We start from the raw sequence: 16,814 nt of genomic DNA, 5'->3' as shown, positions 1-16,814 counted from the left end.
AGGATAACAGATTGCTCCCTTGGCCAGATAGGTAGCTTAAAAAAACGTTTACTTATCAAGACTCGTGTCAAGAAGCTGGCCTTGCTACGTTCCTCAATCCTAAACTATTATGTCAAGGACTGTCCCCCATCTCAATTAGTTTTCTGTCTTGACAAATCTACCTTCAACCACTTCAGCCCAGATCCCCAAGCCCTATAATTATCCTCCCCATCCTCCCCATTTTGAGACATTACTAGGATCTTTCAAGGGGGTGCTCTCCCTTACTGCAGTAGGCCTAATAAACCTAGCTTTGGTTGATCGACAGAAACTGTGAGTTAATAAATGTGCATTGCCTCAAGGTGAGGAGTTTGTGGTAGTATTGTTACACAGCAATAGCAAGCTAATACAACCACACTGATAAGACCAGGGAAGAATCATATAGCTGTTTTCAAACCAAAAGTTATCAAACCAGCCTAGTTTGTAAAAGATTCAAATTTATTATATGAACTTGTGTTTACCAAACTGCTTCTGATCTTGTGGTTTCTATAAGAATTTTTTAAGCCTAGTTTTACAGTCCAATTTCTTTATTTCTTGAGAAATTTGGGAATATTAGACTTAGGTAAGTGCTTATTTTTCTTTATAAACCAATTAGAATGGAGCTATTTGGATTTGAGGGACTTCTAATTTAATTTATTTATATACTCCAGAGGTAGGAAAACATCAAACACACAATGAGAGGTAAAGGTTTTTCTTAGTTACAGATACACAGACTTGCTGAGAGCTTGCAACTTTAGTTCAACAACCTCAATCAGAGGTTAACAGTAAACGCAGAATCATAAAAACTCACCATAGTTGATCTCAAAGAGACATTGTAGCTTCAGTGAGCATAAAATGTTTTCTTGACTGAGTTGAGTACACATATAGTCGGAGACAAACAGCAAAAAAAAAGACTAGCAAACCAGATTCTTTATCATCTCTCACTTAACAGATATCCATTATATCCTGAGAGAGAGATCACCCAATGATCAGATCATAGAACCAGATTCTCAAATTCCGCTGTCACCAATGAGGAATAACTTGCTGGATGTGCACAACCAGACTTACATATACACAGGGTGCATCCTTAACTATGAAATCAAAACTGTCCCAGTGGTCCGAGGTACCTACTGGTCCACGAGTCCAGCTGTGCAGTCAGACAAGACATGAACAGACGAATAGTCTTGGCCAAGAATCAGAAAACAAAAACAAAATCTCCCACGGTGTACTCAGAAAACAGGATTTAGGCTGTTTTAGTATCAAAGAGTGTACATGGGGAGTAAACACCCATGTATGGCCAAGGGGCCATATTACCGAAGACCTTGAATGTTAAGAAGTCGCAGTGTATTATTGTTGAATACGTTAAAATATACTTCTTTTTAAAAAGATAAAATCATAACTTTCATACCAATAAAAAACGAATGGATGTTAAAGATTTTATTTAACTCATTAATGGGGAAACTACTGAGGTATTACAAGTTTAGGGAGAATTTAAAAAAAAGGCAAATTTACATTTACAAATCAGCAGTATTGAAATCAATGTGCAAATGGAGGTAAAACTGGCCTCATGGGGGCAGGTGGGAAGAGAAGAAAGTTAATGGACCAGACAAAATTTACACAATTATAGACAATAATTATTGTGAATGATTGTCAGTTATCTACAACTTACAGAGTTGTGAAATAACTCAAGGACAATGAAAAACTAGAATCAGATACCTGGACGGGTGCGATCTAAATAATACACACTTTTTTACACGGAAGCTTAATTTTTCCCCCATAATGAGCTTGACTGGCTTGAAAACGGGAAAGTGAGAGGACAGGTTTGAGGACTGCTGTAGGGGTAGAAACTGCACAGTCTGGTAGTCGCTTAGACGTAGTAAGTGGGAAGGAGGATTCAAAGATCATCCAATACAAGTGCGGCAGTTGCCAAAATGTTTAGTGGTTGCTTCCTGTGGGCTAGGTTAGTGACCTGTATGGTATTGGGGGCAATAAAGGGAAAAGCAGGGAAATGTTTTAAGAAGGGATCATTTTAGAAACTCAAGTTCTGTGACGGTTAAAAGAAGTCTTGGTGGGAGGACATTGCCATTGTCTCCATCATCATTAGACCCTCCTTTTTAAGGCCACCTCAGATAAATAATCATGCAACCTAAGTGAAAAGAGTAAGCTTGCTCTGCCTGGCAGCTCCTGGCTTTCCCTTTTGGAATTGACTTAGTATATATCACCTTTTTTGATGCATTTGATTAGGAATCATTTGTGGACCTACAGAAAAAATTCAGGAGAGAATTTAGGAAAGTCCTGAAAGGAACTGAGGGAGACATTGCTCAGTACTTTTCTTTTTCCCTGGTGTGCATTTGATAAGAGAATATTCTGAGCTAAAAAAAAAGATGTAGGGAGAGGAACTGAAGAGATATCCTCTCTTCTAGAAGTTTGGGTGAGAAGGCAATTATGTAACCAGGGATCTTTTTCATATTAAAGATATAAAGAACACTAGGTTCTTTGTTTGTAGCTACATTACTGTTTGTTTAGCTTCAGGTCCTCTGAAACTCAGTTTCATATTAAAGATCTGCTCTAAACTAGTCAACTTGCTCTTCTGGTTTCCCAACATGTCAAAATTTCATCTTAAATTAATAATCTCTGTTTACCCCACAATATGGATATAAGGTACTACATTTTTTTGTTTCCTCTTTGAGAAAGAAAAGAAGGAAGGGAGGGAGGAAGGAAAGGAGAGAAAGCCGAGGGACGACAGGAATAGAGGAAGAAGAGAGAGACAGAGAAAAGGGGAAAAAAGCCTTGATTCTAGCTCCACTTTGGTCACTAGATTGTTACAGAAGAGTTAGTCTGGACACTCCTGAGAACCTAGGATCCCCTTTATCCTGTTCTGAGCACAGAACAGTAATAAACTGTTAGTAATAAAACCCTCAAACTACCACTTTTCTTAAACTCTGTTATTCTTTCATTTATACTATCTGTCGATAAATATTATTCAGTGCCTCATGTGCCAAGCCCTAAACTAGAGGCTGGGGATATGATTGTGAATTAAGACTTCCTTGCTGTCTTTAAACATTTGCTCTGGTGGGAGGTGCTAAGAAATAAACAGACATAAGTAAAATAAAACGTAATACAGGACAGTAAGTAAAAGAGACCTTTTTTTGTTGCTTCTAAATTGATGGCTAGAAGCCAAATCTGAGGTTAAAGAATGCGTTGAGTGCTCTGGATTCTAAAGTCAACAGCAAAGAATTGGAGACAGACATCCCCTCAAGGCTTGTGGTTGCTTAAGTAATTCTCCCAAAAGTCAGGCCAGCTCCCCTTTCTTCATTCCTATGCAGTCTCTCTGAGAGGGAATTAGAGAGGAGAGAGAGAGAGAATCAGCCTCCTAAAGTGAGACGGCTTGGTATTTTCGTCTCCTCTATTGGTGGAGCTACGGAGGTATCTCCTGAAAGTCACGTGAGTGTTTGTTAATCCCCAAAGCCAAGAGAGGGGAGCTGCAAGAGAGCCATCCTTAGAGATCGGGGGTATCAGCCAGAAAGCGAGACTGCATCTTGTTTTTTTATTGGATCTTCTGCTTATACATGTCCTTGCTGATCTGTCTCCATGCCATTTTAACACACAGGAAAAAAAATTGGAAACAAACGGCAGAAGAGAGAGAGAGGGTGTGGCCTGTCCTTGAACCTTTGCACGGCAAATATATGAGAATGTTCCAGTTCAAATAGACACTACAAACTGTCACTGGCCCTGAACTGGCCCCTGGTACCTCAGTTGGTGAGTAGGTCTTGATACCAAGAGCTTTGTGGTGACTGCTAAGGTGACTGCTAAGCTGCTGTGGGAAGTTTGGAAGAAGCTAGTCAGCGTGAGATTGTCTGTCAGAGATCCCTCAGGGTTTTCTGAAGGACCAGCAGTTGGAGGCTTGCTGCAAGGTGAACATCAAAGGCCATGTATTGTTACTCAGAGAAGTCTCAATGACCAAGAGAGAACCCCTGGCAGGCAGCCAGTTACATAAGATGTTGGCTATCTTTCATATTTTTTTCCTTTTCATCCCCAATTCCAGAAACCCTAATATTGGAAGGAATGGAGAGGAAGTGTGAAGGAGGATGTTGGGAAGAAACATCCTGAGAAAGAGAATGAGACTAAAGGTTAAAAATGATCCAGACTGGAGCAGCCCAGTGGCACAACCTGGTTAAGTTTGCATGTTCCACTTTAGCAGCCCAGGGTTGGGATGCCAGGTGAGGACCTACTCACTGCTTATCAAGCCATGCTGTGGCAGGCATCCCACATATAAAACAGAGGAAAATGGGCATGGATGTTAGTTCAGGGCCAATCTTCCTCAGCAAGGCACAAGGAAAAAAAAAAAAAAAAAGGGAGAATTGGCAGCAGATGTTAGCTCAGGGCTAATCTTCCTAAAAAAAAAAAAATAATCTAGACTGGATTTTTAACAACTGAAAGTGACCCAACTGCTTTGAGAGCTGCCTAAGTTAGTGTTCAGAGGCAGGAGAGGAAAACTGAACAGAGCAAAGCTGAACGCACTGACTGGGGAAAAATTAAAACCATTTCATGTTTGTTCCTCCAAAGAGTTCAAACTGTAAGTAAACTGATTACAAAGAAGTGGGGAAATGTTTTGTTGGTGTTAATGCTATGAAGCAAATGGAGTAATAAGTAGACAGTAACTATGAAGATGGGAGTGGGTAGAAGGCTATTTTAGCTGTGGTGGTCTGGGAAGCCTCTTTGGGTTGAGAACTTTCATGATGAGAAAGAGCCACTCTCTCATTCCAAACTCAGAGGCAAAGATGCCCCAAGGTAAGATTGAGAAAGAAGGTCAGTGTGGATGCAGTTGGGTTAGTGAGGCAGGTGGCGATAGAAGATACTTCTGGCATAGTGGCAGAGGTCAAGTAACAGAAGGCTCTGAAGGCCATGGCAAAATATTTTGATGGCAACTTTGCTGTCTTCAAAAAAATTTTCAAGTATTTTCTTGGCCCTAGCTGCCTTGTAGAAGGCTCTGGATTTGTTAACCTAATTCTATTACTAGATCACATGTAGCACATAATTCTAAATTCTGGTCTCAGAGGTAAGAAACTACTAAGACGTATTTGTTTTCTTATGACCTCATTGCTACTACTGTATCAAGATAGTTATAAAAAATTCATTCATTTATTCGTTTTTATCTCAACTCTGCAGACCTGAGGGTTAAATTCTTGCCCATTATGGGGGTGCACGTAATTAAGGAGTTATAATTGACATCCAGATTCTAGATGATATATCTGTTTGCTGTAAGATTGAAATGATGGGTTGCAGTGTTGTTGTAAATAGGTCATATTAGTCATGCCCAAAGAAAGGAGAGCAAACAATTAATTTGTTAGCATATAGAAAATGTGTGAAAAATATTGAAAGCATGGCAGCCAAAAGTTCTATTCTTTGATATTTATGATTTAAACTCCAGAACAGGAAAACTTTCCTCTTGGACTTATCTTTATACTCCAGAGATGGAAATCTCTGGCAGGACTAGTATGCGCTGTCACTCATTAGAGCCCGCTTCTTCCACAACCATGTTAAAGAATGCACAGACCGAGAGGGACATGTGCTCAAACCTCTCGCAGCAATGTGCCTAGTTCTTCTCTAATGTGAATTACAAACCTCTCAGCACAGTCCTTAAACTTCTTCCTTCGACACTTATGCAAATAGTCACTCTGAATCCAACATGATACCTGTTAGTTAATCGTGGAACATTAGGTATTGGAGCTGTCTCATGGAAGAAACTGAGAGAAAAATTTCTGTTCAGTATGGAAATAACTCTATAAAGCTCATGATAAATGAAGGCTTATGAATAGTATATCAGTTATTGCAGTGATCGTTATAGCAGTATATTTCCTTGGGTTCTTATGGGAAATTACTTTCTTTGGCACATTCTTGGGAATTATTTCCTGTGTTCCATTAGCTCTGCGGGATGACATCCTAAGATGACGGATGCAGTTCTATTGTTTTGTTAGAGTGCTCTATAACTGCTCTTAAAGCTCCTTGTTTGAATGCATATTATATTCTCTTTGAATAATATCTGAGAATATGATTCATAGTTTAATCTTAATGTTTTCCAAAAAAATCACCTAATGAACAAGAAGGGAACCTGTTCTGGTGGAAGCAGTAATAAACAGCAGAGCATGTAATTCTTGTTCGAGTCCTGATTCCACTAAGAAAGTGACCTATAGCAAGTTACTTTAGCAATAGTGTCTGTTTCTTCATCGATACCTTTATTTTTAAAGTCTCCTTCAGTTTGTGTTTTCTATTATCCTGAGATTTTCAGCATTTAGTGAATATTAACTCTGTAACTTAAAATGCTGTTGGGGAGTCAAAATTAAAGCACAGAAATCATGGCAAAATATATAACCGAGTACTGACTTATACAGTGTGTTAGTAAGGGATATTGGTTGTAAGCAACTGAAGTCCATTGGCTAAATTAAGCAAAAACTGAAGTTGTTTCAAAATATATCAGAGGCTCTCAGAATCAGTTGGAGGCTAGGTAGGGGAGCAGGCTGGGGAATGGGGAGGCTTCCAGGAAGCTGTGAAGAGCAGAGAAGCAGGAAGTACAGCCACCATATCATGGCTGGAACAGTGTGGTCAGGATTCTGCTGTTATGTTGACGCTGCTGTATATGACTGTGAATCATTCGTTTTGTTCTTGCCTCACTTGCTCAGACTCAAAATGTAGAGGAGAACATTCAATAGGCTGATGGTAGGTCACTTGCCCACCCTCTGGCTGGACTTAGAGATGGGAGCCTGACAGGGCAGGCACCTACAATTACTCTTCAACTACGACCATTCAGAAAGAGGGGAAATCATTCCCTAGAAGGATGTTAGAGTGCTCTTAAGAAGTAGAATGGCTAATGACAAACGTCCACTATATATTAAATTGCAGAGACTAGAGAGGCTAGTTCTGTTTTTACTGGAATTATTGAAAGACTTTATGAAAAAGGGTGGATAAATAGAAGTTGAGATGAGGTTGATGAAGGGAGATTAAAAATGCTACATGAAAGAAAGAAAGAAGAAGAAAACAAAGAAAAATGTATCTAAACCACCAAAATTAACTGTGTGGGACTTTCAATATTGTTTCTAATCAGCTACATTGCATCTTTAGTTCTCAGAGGAACTTTATGGTCACTGGTGGCAAAGAGAGAGTGTAACTCTTGGCATAGACTATACTTGCAAAATTGTATCTTCTAGTCAGAGATCACTATCACTCTTTGCCCAAAGGCATCCTGAAAATGCACATTTTCCAGGACACCGAGGACTTTATGTTTCCTCAGTCTCCCTACCCATTCAGAAGATACATCATCCCCTACATTATAGAAACAATAAACACAAAAATAAATTTTGAAAGAGCTAATATAAGAGGTAAGAAATTATACACTTTTTTTTGAGGAAGATTGTCCCTGAGCTAACATCCACTACCAATCTTCCTCTGTTTTTCGTATGTGGGACACTGCCACAGCATGGCTCGATGAGCGGTGTGTAGGTCTGCACCTGGGATCCAAAACTGTGAACCCCAGGCTTCCAAAGTAGAGCACGTGAACTTAACTACTCTGCCACCAGGCCAGCACGCAAGAAATTGTATGCTTTTGTTACAGATACCATTTATTATTTGTGTAACACTTTTTTCCCTCCCTTTTCATCAAGATATTATTAATGAATTGGCTTAGGGTGGTTTATATGGTGATATTTCAGCAGCCATCCCTTGATTAACTAGTTTCAAAGGTTATTAATGATCAATAGGACTATACATAGGACTTCTGTGGCTGATATTCAAGTTAAATTTTGATTCTCTTTCACCCATAATGTAGTTAGAACTGAGTCTTATAGATCTTATTTCATTTTTCACAGAAAAAAACACACCTTTTTATGGTAGCAACATGAGAACAAATGAAGATCCCCACGTGTCTCTGTCTCAGCACAATTTCAAATAAACACATAAAACCTACTTCAAATATAACACTTTCTTGCATATAAATTTGGGGATTCCTCTGTTCTAAGCGTGCATATTAGGGACTCAATAAATATCTGTTGATTTAATTCAAAATACATCTGGGAACTGATAGAGAAGTGCTTCTTCATGTTGGCTGTCATGAAATTACATTACTATTGTTTGCGGTAGTCCTGTAAAGTAGAGCTCTCACTTTCCCCCAGAAACAGTAGGAAAAGCAAACAACTCTCTAGGTAACATGGGCAAACATGAATAAAATATTTTTACAGTATCCTACCTTGATGATGGATTTGCAAATCTGTCTGCCTTCAGATGTTCAAGACAGAGAAAAATTGCACAAGACAAAAATCTTGTATTTCCTTATCAAAAATGGTGAAAGTAAACATGTATAATAAATTGGAACAAGGCTGTATGTCTGCAATATTTTTTAAAAATTTTATTGAGGTCATAATAGTTTATAACATTGTGAAATTTCAGCTGTACAGTATTATTTGTCAGTCACCATATAAATGTGCCCCTTTACCTCTTATGCCCACCCCCCAACCCCCTTCCCATCTGGTAACCACTAATCTGTTCTTTTTATCCGTATGTTGGTTTATTTTCTATTTGGTTTGCCAATATTTTGTTGTGGATTTCTGCGTCTATCTTCATCAGTGATATTGGCCTGTAGTTTTCCTCTTTTGTGTTGTCCTTGTCTGGCTTTGGAATCAAGGAGATGTCGGCCTCATAAAATCTGCCAGGAAGTGTTCTGTTTTCCAACTTTTTGGAATAGTTTGAGAAGGATAGGTACTAAATCTTCTTTGAGTGTTTGGTAGAATTCACCAGAGAAGCCATCTGGTCCTGGACTTTTATTTTTTGGGAAGTTTTTGATTACTGTTTCAATCTCTTGTGATTTGTTTATTCAGATTCTTTATTTCTTGTTTATTTAGTTTTGGGAGGTTGTATGAGTCTAAGAATTTACCCATTTCTTCTAGATTGTCCAGTTTGCTGGCACATAGTTTTTCATAGTATTCTCTTATAATCCTTTGTATTTCTGTGGTATCCATTGTAATTTCTTCTCTTTCATTTCTAATTTTATTTATTTGACTCTTCTCTCTTTTTTTCTTAGTGAGTCTGGCTAATGGCTTGTCAATTTTGTTTATCTTCTCAAAGAAGCAACTCTTAGTTTCATTGATCCTTTCTACTGTTTTTTTTTTTTTGGTTTGAATTTCTTTTACTTCTGCTCTAATTTTTATTATTTTCCTCCTTCTGCTAAGTTTTGACTTTGTTTGTTCTTTTTCTAATTCTGTCAGGTGTAGTTTAAGATTTCTTTTTGAGATTTTTCTTGTTTGTTAAGGTGGGCCTGAATTGCTATGAATTTCCCTCTTAGGACCAGTTTTGCTGCATCTCATATGAGTTTGTATGGTGTATTTTCATTTTCATTTGTCTCCAGATATTTTTTGATTTCTCCTTTAATTTCTTCAACAATCCATTGGTTGTTCAGTAGCATATTACTTAGTCTCCACATCTTTGTCCCTTTCCCAGTTTTTTTCTTGTAGTTGATTTCTAGTTTTATAGCCTTAGGGTCAGAAAAGATGCTGGTTATGACTTCAATCTTCTTAAATTTATTGAGACCTGCCTTGTATCCTGACATATGGTCTATCTTTGATAATATTCTGTGTGCACTTGAGAAGAATGTGTATTCTGCTGTTTTTGAATGGAGCATTCTATGTGTATCTATTAAGTCCATCTGGTCTAGTCTTTCATTTTGTTCCACTATTTCTTTGTTAACTTTCTATCTGGATGATCTATGCATTGATGTAAGTGGGGTATTAAGGTCCCATACTATTATTGTGTTGTTGTTAGTATCTACTTTTAGGTTTATTAATAGTTGCCGTATGTACTTTGGTGCTCCTGTGTTGGGTGCATACATATTTATAGTGTTATGTCTTCTTGGTGGAGTGTCCCTTTCCCATGTATTTCAGACTACCAATTCAGTTTGGTGGCTCTCTATGATGGCTTTCTCAGTTTTCTCTTTATTTACCATTTGTGTCTCTGTTCTGATTATTTGTTTAGTGGTTACCATGAAGTTTGTATTAAAAAATCTCATAGATGAGATGGTCCATTTTCTGATAGCCTCTCATTTCCTTTGTATAAGCCAATTCCATCTCTTTCTTCTTACCATTCTAAGTTATTGTTGTCACAACTTATTCCATGTTGTGTTGTGAGTTTGTGGTTAAAATGACAAGATTATAGTTATTTTTGATATTTTCATTCCCCTTATCTTTAATATTATAATTAAGTGTTTGCTAACCTGTTCTGACAGAGAGCAGCAATTTTCTGATTTTGTCTGCCTATTTATCTCCTTGCTCAAGGCTTTGTAAACTCTTTTTTTAATTTCAGGTATGAGGGCCTTCTTGATCATTTCTTGTAGAGGGAGTCTTGTGCCAATGAACTCCCTTAGCTTTTGTTTATCTGGGGATGTTTTTATTTCTCCAACGTATCTGAAGGATATTTTCACTAGACAGAGTATTCTTGGCTGAAAGTTTTTGTCTTTCAGAATTTTGAATATATCATCCCACTCTTTCCTAGTCTGTTAGGTTTCTGCTGAGAAATCCACAGAAAGTCTAATAGGGGTTCCTTTGCAAGTTATTTTCTTCTACCTTGCTGCCCTTAATATTTTTTCTGTCATTGACTTTTGCCAGTTTTATTACTATCTGCCTTGCAGAAGATCTTTTTATGTTGATATAATTAGGAGTTCTAGTAGCTTCTTTTACTGGAATTTCTAGCTCTTTCCCCAGGCTTGGGAAGTTCTCACCTATTATTACTACTATTTTTGTTTTTGGAGGAAGATTAGCCCTGAGCTGACATCTGCTGCCAATCCTCCTCTTTTTGCTGAGGAAGACTGGCCCTGAGCTAACATCTGTGCCCATCTTCCTCTACTTTATATGTGGGACACCTACCACAGCATGGCTTGCCAAGCAGTGGCATGTCCGCACCTGGGATCTAAACCAGCGAACTCCTGGCCGCCAAAGTGGAACCTGTGAACTTAACTGCTGTGCCACTGGGCCAGCCCCTCACCTATTATTTCTTTGAGCAAGCTTTCTGCTCCATTCCCCCCCTCTTCTCCCTGTAGAATACCTATAATCCTTATGTTGCCTTTCCTAATTGAGTCAGATATGTCTTCATTTCGTTTTAATCTTAGTTTTCTCTCCTCCATGTGAAGCATTTCTGTATTTCTGTCCTCCAAACTGCTAATTCTATCCCCCGTAATATCAGCTCTGTTATTCAGGGAGTCCAGATTTTTCTTTATCTCATCCATTGTGTTTTTCATCTCCAACATTTCTGATTGATTTTTCTTTTTAGTTTCAATCTCTTGTGAAGAATTCCCTCTGTTCATTAATATTGTTCCTGATTTCATTAAACCATCTATCTGAATTTTCTGTAACTTGTTGTTTTTTTTTATGATAGCTATTTTGAATTCTCTGTCATTTAGATTGTGAATTTCTGCACCTTCAGGATTGATTTGTGGGTGCTTGTCATTTTCCTTCTGGTCTTGAGTAATAACGTATTTCTTCATATTGTTTGATGTTGTGGATTTGTGCATGTGCATAGTGATAGTATCTGGTCACAGATTCCAACTGCTGTCACTTGGGGAGAGGGGTCAGGAGCTGTGTATTCTGAGCCTGCTGTGATCTCTGGCATCTGTGTGTGTCCTTTGGAATCTATGCTGACAGGACCTGTCTGCAGTTGCCAGCTCACTTGCTCACAACTGCTACTTTTCTAACATATGCATGGGTACTCTGGTCAACTACCTGAGATGGAGCGCTTTGTAGGGGAGGGGTGCTTTCTTTTGCATGCTTGATCCCAGGTATGTTCTTGCTCTGCCTTTGCTATCTGCTCTCCAGGGGTACTGGCTTGACGAAGACACTCCTGCAATAGCTTGGCCCCCTGTGTGGAGCTTTCCCATGGGCTGTGAGGGAACTTGGAGAGTGAAGGCCTTCCCACAGAAACCTGCCCTTTCCCCCTCTTTTCTCAGAGCTGTGCATGGGTTTCTGCCAGGGTGAGGGAGAGGAGATCCTCTTACCTCCTCCACTTCCTCTCAGGGGGTCCAGCACCTCCACCTTCAGACGTGTGGCCTCTGGGTCTCTCAGATGTCTATTGTGTTGTGTGAATGTCCTCTGTTGTTTTATGAATGTACATTTCATTGTATCTTATGGGGGAGAGTCTAAGGTAAGAGCTCACTCCACCATGATGCTGATGTCACATCTCCCAAGTAACAGTGTGGAGTAAATGAATCAATAGAAATTCTTCCTTGCAGACAAATGTGCTAGATTGTATACCTGGATTCAATATTCCATACAGGTGTGGAATTGCAGACTTGGAATTGAGTTTGAGGACTGCTAATCTAACTTTTCCTTTCCAGACCTGGTGACTTTGGACATGGTTCTCAAATGTCCCTGGTATGGACTCAGGCTTCCTGTTCTTTGTTGTGGCTGTGCCAAAGGAGACAGGGTATTGTGCAGGACCTGCCTGGAGTCTCAGTCTCCTCTTCTCTGTCACAAATCAACAGCCTCAGCTCCGTTACACAGGGTGTTTCTGGCAGCATAAATCTCCTTCTTTGTTCGTGGAGAAAAAAGGTGGTGCAAATGCTCACACAGCCAGCTCCTCAAGTCCAGCAGTGATCTCCAATCTAGAATATTTTTTAAGTGATGTTTCTTATGTATTAGCTTTGTGTTCTTGGTGGTGAGGGGAAGGTAATGATTATTGACTTTCCCTTCTTTACATTTTTCTTGCTGAAAGTGACAATTGACATAAGTGGGATGAGAAAACAAAAAAAGTGTGCTTTTCCCCCAATTAAATGTGAAGAATATATTCTGCTTGTGGCAAATTCCTATGCATAAGGCTGATTAGGATGCCAAAAATTAATGAAAATTAACACTGGTGCATGGAAGAAATAGATATGTGAAGACAGACCCAATCTGTGAGAGGTGTGTTGTTAGGGCCAAGGCAGCAGCTGTCTTTTTAGACACCCCACAGAACCCTGTGAGGGAGCTTTATTTTGGTGAATTTATTACAGTAGATGATCTGGCCCTGAGCTTGTCTAGGCTTGAAGTCCTGAAGCTTTAGTTGACTCATGAGAATGAATGCATTTCTCAGTGACAATTTCATGGAAACCAAGCTCACAATGTTGATATCCAAAACTGAGTGACAATTTATTGATTTATAATGGAAAATATAGTTGTCACATTAGCCAGAGAACTATAGTCTATAACCAATCCATTCTCTTTCTGTGGATACATGAACATGAGATGTCAAATTATAACCCGAAGCTTACTTGATGAACATGAAATCAGAACAAAGGGAATTGGTTAAATAAACATTCTTTAATTGCTATTGCATTCAGGACACAGTCAATTTTACTGTCCTGAGAGCTTTTCTTCTCTCTTTTATATCTCTTCTTATTGGTTACTGCACACTAGGCTTAACCATTTAAGGTCCATCTTCCCTTGTTTCCCAGTCTTATGGAAAACTGTAATCCTTCATGTACTGACTTCAGGAGAATTTTGCTTTTAACCTTTACCATAACAAGGTATCATTTATACAGTAAAGTATAAATTAAGATTCCAAGCACAGTTTTAAACATGTGTATATAGGCAGCACACAGAAGTCACAAATATTCTCAGAAGGCTGAGAGTTTTACAAGGTTGAGTAATACTGAATTTCTAAAAAAATAAATTGACTGTTATCCTCTATGAAAGAAAGCTAGAAGGGGTTGTCCAATTGCAGACCAAGAGAGAGACACTAACTCTGAAGGGCAGAGAAGTTCTGTCTCTAAAGAAAGTGTTCTGTGGCAAGAATACATCATGCCTCTTTACAAGCTGGATGAAATATCCATAAACACTGTCCATGTAACTCTCCTTGCAGGCCAGCCCCTCACATACCTTAGTAGCTGCAAAGGAGGCATCCTGAATTGTGCAAACTATGGTGGAACTACTATGAGGAAAAAAGTAAATTCTGCTGTGGATTGTGTCTGGTTGGCCTCTGGACTGTTAGAAAAGTTATATTTAGTATGCAGTTTCAAGTTTCTTACCCCATACTCACTTTAATTTTCCCTTACCTCTTTAGTAAAGTCTGATGTGAAGGCAAATGAGAAAGTAGAGGAAAGAACTTGAGAATTGCTCAGTGTCCAGTTCCACATTGCCATCCCCAGATGCAGAGATCCTTGCGGAGCAGCATCTACCAAGGAGGCCTGCAGTCTAGGCATTCTAGGCCATCAGTGACACTTGGGTACATTTTGAGAGGTAAACTAGAGTAGACCTAAACCCAAACTACCAGGATTCATTTGTATTACAAATAAAAATAATGTCTGTTCCCTCCATTACAAAAAGCACATTTTAAAAGGATTTTGTCCTGACTTTGTTGGTTCCCAGTCCACTGTTTTTGTAGATGGGATTTCCTGAAGATGTTCGAGGGAAAACAATTGATTAAAGAGGAGTCTCTCTTTGAGGGGAAGCAAGGATAGTCCAGTTTGAAGGAGAATTCCTGCCTCAAGTAAGGGAGAGGAGAATGAGCTTATACATCTGAGAAGAGAGGCTAGAAGGAGGGCACCTGTTTGTCGGGAGGCAAATTTTCCCAAATGCAGTGGGAAGAGCACATGCTTTGAAGTCACACAGACCCAGGTTTGAATCCCATCTTATTACTTACTAATAGAGTGATTGTGGGCAAGCTACTCAGCTTCTCTGCTTTATTCTCACCAGTGTAATGAGGGAAGAAGACATCTAAGTCACAGCATTTACTATACCATGAAACGAGATCACATGAACCAAGTACCCATCAAGGTGCCTAGACCACTGTGATGTTCAATTGCTAGTTTCCTTCTTCATCTTAACCCATGATGTTTAATTGTAACCAGGTGACAAAAGAGGACTTTCAGGATAATAACCTTTTCTTCCTAGTTGATTGAAAGGTTCTCTTCCCTTAATGTGATTGCCCTGGTAAAACCCAGAGAACAGCTCTTTCACGCCTTGTCTGCAGACATCCCTGCCAGCCATTTCCTTCCCTGATTCACTTAGTGTACTTGCCCTTGCTGTCATCACCCGTAAGAGAGGAGATTGGCTCAGTTCCGCAATGGGGAGAATATTTCACTGTCCCATAACTGCAGTAATGGCCCTTCTGCCCTTGGGGAGAGAGATAATAGGGGCCACTGAGTTATTTGAAAGTTTCATCTATGTAGTTTTGCCCTTTTCCACTTTTGCGCATTTGATCTTAAGCTTTTTTTTCTTCTAATACTTGATGGCGTCCAAGGCTGGGGTCTGGAGGTGGTTTATTTATTGTTATATTCTCCTTTGTTTTTTAGATCTTTCAATATGCGTCTGGCTAACTTAGCTTTTTCATTTGTTTAGAATTAAGTAACTTCTTGGAGCCTTTGTTTCTTAGGCTTCTTTACTTTCTTTATGTGCTCTGAATAACATAAATACAATATTACAGTGAACCAACATTTCCACCAAGGAGAATCAAATCTAATCTTACTAAACTTGTTTTTCAAATGTAAGAGCCAATGCTGTGATTGCCTGGGGGCCTAGGGCATGAAATGAGAATAGGAAAACAAGAGTATTAAATAAGGTAGATTGTTTTCCAACAGGAATATAGACATATAATTAAAATGATTTTCAACCTTACAGAGACAGCTTAGATTTGACTATATCCGGGATGGCAAGGGACACAAAGAATGCCTTGTTCTTTGACTAACAATGAAAACATCTTATTTAAAAAAAATACGTTTTCAACAGTAATATCCTAGACTGCAAAGCCAATCACCCACACAGAAGATATTTGGACAGAGTATGGTTACTGTATACTATAAAGAAATCTAATTTGGAAAAAGTTGATCACTTGATTTTCAAATACAAGGTAATAATTTGCTGCATTTAATATAGAGGCCTCAAAGAAGCCATTGTATGTTTGTGGTTGAATTTAAGTTATAGAAAATTCTGGTAAAGTGTTTCAAGTTGTATTTAATACACTGAGTGAATCAGAGGTGAGAAATGTTCTAAATCAATAATCAGCATTCTAATGTGACTTTTATATAATTCCTCAAGAGGAGATCTCAGAGACCCAATGCAATGTGACTTCTAGTCAAGCCCAGACAACTTGCCACCTCATTGTCTCAGGAGACACGATGAACACATGGGAATGACAAAAGGCTACCCGCTTGGGAGTCTATTGATTTTCACACGTTATTTTCCCTTCTGCTTGCCTCCCCAACCAATTTCTCACTCCCTGTTATTTCTTTCACTGGATGGCAGAGACAAAAAAATGTGTTTATTGGTACATGTTGGTGGATATTGTACATATTGGTAATTTGAGTAAGGTTTTCTATTTCTGTTCACAGTGTCAGAGTGCACACAGAGCAGGGAGTTTTTCTATAGTTCAGATGGTCCCTTTGGCCAGAAACTGACTGATATCCAGCTGAATCTAGAAATTGTTACTTAGGATGAACTTTAAATGTGTTGCTTTACAGAAAATTAGGACATAAATTAGATTTCAGAGAGCTAGCATAGCAAGGTAGTTAAGGAAGAAGCTCTGGAACAGAATCTTGATCCTACATCTTATTAGCTATGTAACTTTTGGTGAATTACTTAGCCTCTTTGTGCCTCAGTTTCCTCAATAGTAAAATGAGGCTAATCATAGTGTCTACTTGCTAGACTTATTGTGGATCAAATATGTTGATAGGTAAAGCATCTGCACCACGCCTGGTGCATGATAAATGCAATTTAGGTGTTTGCTATCACAGGTCCACAATCCCCTATTTGCAATTCTAAAATTTAAAAGCTGGAAAAAGGATGGCACATATT

General features: G+C 38.8%; 1 long non-coding RNA gene across 1 annotated transcript in view; it reads left to right on the top strand.

Annotated features, from left to right (window-relative positions):
• Positions 1-3,364: 3,364 nt before the first annotated feature.
• Positions 3,365-16,814, top strand: part of LOC124244148 (uncharacterized) — a 36,744-nt gene continuing 23,294 nt past the window's right edge. The window contains exons 1-2 of the long non-coding RNA XR_006889893.1: positions 3,365-3,459; positions 3,626-3,774. This is a non-coding gene — a long non-coding RNA (uncharacterized LOC124244148). The remainder of the gene's footprint in view (positions 3,460-3,625; positions 3,775-16,814) is intronic.

The sequence above is a fragment of the Equus quagga genome, chromosome 8 (assembly GCF_021613505.1).
Source record: "Equus quagga isolate Etosha38 chromosome 8, UCLA_HA_Equagga_1.0, whole genome shotgun sequence".
Taxonomy (NCBI): domain Eukaryota; kingdom Metazoa; phylum Chordata; class Mammalia; order Perissodactyla; family Equidae; genus Equus; species Equus quagga.
Note: the sequence above shows the minus strand (reverse complement) of the source record. Positions and strands in the feature narration are given on the sequence as shown.